The 2,155-nt window shown below is 41.3% G+C and overlaps 1 non-coding gene across 1 annotated transcript; it reads left to right on the top strand.

Annotated features, from left to right (window-relative positions):
• The first annotated feature begins 1,331 nt into the window (after positions 1 to 1,331).
• Positions 1,332 to 1,438, top strand: LOC127078011 (small nucleolar RNA R71). Its single transcript, XR_007787764.1, has one exon. It is a non-coding gene; the product is annotated as a small nucleolar RNA R71 (small nucleolar RNA).
• The last annotated feature ends 717 nt before the right edge of the window (positions 1,439 to 2,155 follow it).

The raw sequence follows: 2,155 nt of genomic DNA, 5'->3' as shown, positions 1-2,155 counted from the left end.
GCATAACACTGATATCGGCTCCTAAATCGCATAGAGCTTTGTCTATGACGAATTTTCCTATGTGACAGGGTATAGAGAAACTACCTGGATCTTTAAGTTTAGGAGGCATATTCTTGATTATAGCGCTGCACTCAGCAGTGAGTGTAACGGTTTCGCTATCTTCAAGTTTCCTTTTATTGGATAGAATTTCTTTTAAGAATTTAGCGTAGGAAGGCATCTATGTAATAGCTTCTGTAAAAGGAATGGTGACGTTTAATTGTTTCAGTAGGTCAACAAATTTTTTAAATTGGCCCGCGTCTTTGGTTTTAATTAGCCTCTGAGGATAAGGGATAGGTGGTTTATAAGGCGGTGGAGGTATATAAGGGTCTTTCTCTTCTACGGTTTCCTTATTACTCTCTTCCTTTTCCTTAGGTTTACTTTCTTCCTTAGTTGACTTTTTAGAGTTTTGGTTTTCAATCCTTGGATCAGGTGGTCCTTCTACCTTTGTTCCATTTCTTAGTATAATTGCATGAGCGTGGCTTTTCGGGTTAGGTTGGGGCTGTCCAGGAAATGTACCAGTAGGGGCAGCAGTAGGCGCTTGTTGTTGAGCTACCTGTGATATTTGTGTTTCCAGCATTTTGTTATGGGTAGCCAGGGCATCTACTTTACTTGCTAGTTGTTTAATCTGTTCGCTAGTGTGTACATTCTGATTTAAGAAATCTTTATTGGTTTGCTATTGAGAAGCTATGAAGTTCTCCATCATGATTTCCAAGTTGGATTTCCTAGGAACGTTATTGTTAGATGTAGATGGGGTCGGCTTTTGATATCCAGGAGGTATAGCTGGGGCTTGATTTGGAGCTTGGCCTGGTGCGTATAAGGCATTGTTGCTCTTATATGAAAAATTAGGATGGTTCTTCCAGTTTGAGTTATAGGTATGCGAGTAAGGATTTCCCTGTGCATAGTTCACCTGCTCTGCTTGGATTCCTGTTAGGAGTTGACAATCTGTAGGAGTGTGACCTTGGATTCCACAGACTTCGCAATTTTGAGTCACGGCAACCACGGTGGCTGGAGGTGATACATTTAAACTTTCAATTTTCTGGGCAAGAGCATCCACTTTTGCATTAACATGATCAAGGCTACTTATCTCGTACATGCCAGTTTTCGTTTGAGGTTTTTCTACCATTGTTCGGTCGCTTCCCCATTGATAATGGTTTTGGGCCATGCTCTCAATAAGTTGATAAGCATCAGCGTAAGGTTTGTCCATAAGCGCACCACCTGCAGCGGCGTCTATTGTTAACCTTGTATTGTACAAGAGACCATTATAGAAGGTATGAATTACTAACCAGTCCTCTAAACCATGGTGTGGACAAAGTCTCATCATGTCTTTGTATCTTTCCCATGCTTCGAAGAGAGACTCGTTATCTTTCTGTTTAAATCCATTTATTTGGGCTCTTAACATAGCTGTTTTGCTTGGAGGAAAATATCGGGCAAGAAAAACTTTCTTCAATTCATTCCATGTGGTGACTGAATTGGAAGGAAGAGACCGAAGCCATCTTCTAGCTTTATCTCTTAACGAGAAAGGAAAGAGACGAAGTCGAATTGCCTCTGAAGTGACACCATTAGCTTTAACAGTATTAGCGTATTGAACAAATACGGATAAATGAAGGTTTGGATCCTCGGTAGGATTTCCAGAGAATTGATTATGTTGCACTGCTTGTAGCAGCGAAGGTTTAAGTTCGAAGTCGTTTGCTTCGATTGCGGGTGGAGCAATATTCGAATGCGGCTCATCTTGTGATGGAGCGGCGTAATCTCGAAGAGCACGAGCTGGTTCTGCCATCTCGGGTATCGGCGAAGGAAGAAGATTTTTTAGATCAACAATTTCGATTGGAGGAAGATTGTTAGTAGTACGATACTCTCGAATTCGTCGTAAGACTCGGAGATATCGTTCAACGTCGTTGATTCGTAAGTAATACGGTTCGCCTTGTGAGCGAGTGTGTGGCATACAAATCAACGAAAAACAAAAGAAAATAAAAAAAATACCTTAGTCTCTACAGCGTAACGGAAGAGTTACGATATCGACTAAATAAAAGTCCCCGGCAACGGTGCCAAAAACTTGATCGCGACTTTATGAGTCTATTGGGGTGTTAACTGCAAGTGCACAGTCTAATCGCGTAGT

The sequence above is a fragment of the Lathyrus oleraceus genome, chromosome 4 (assembly GCF_024323335.1).
Source record: "Lathyrus oleraceus cultivar Zhongwan6 chromosome 4, CAAS_Psat_ZW6_1.0, whole genome shotgun sequence".
NCBI classification, from domain to species: Eukaryota; Viridiplantae; Streptophyta; class Magnoliopsida; order Fabales; family Fabaceae; genus Lathyrus; species Lathyrus oleraceus.
This window is presented reverse-complemented; position numbering and strand designations above follow the sequence as displayed.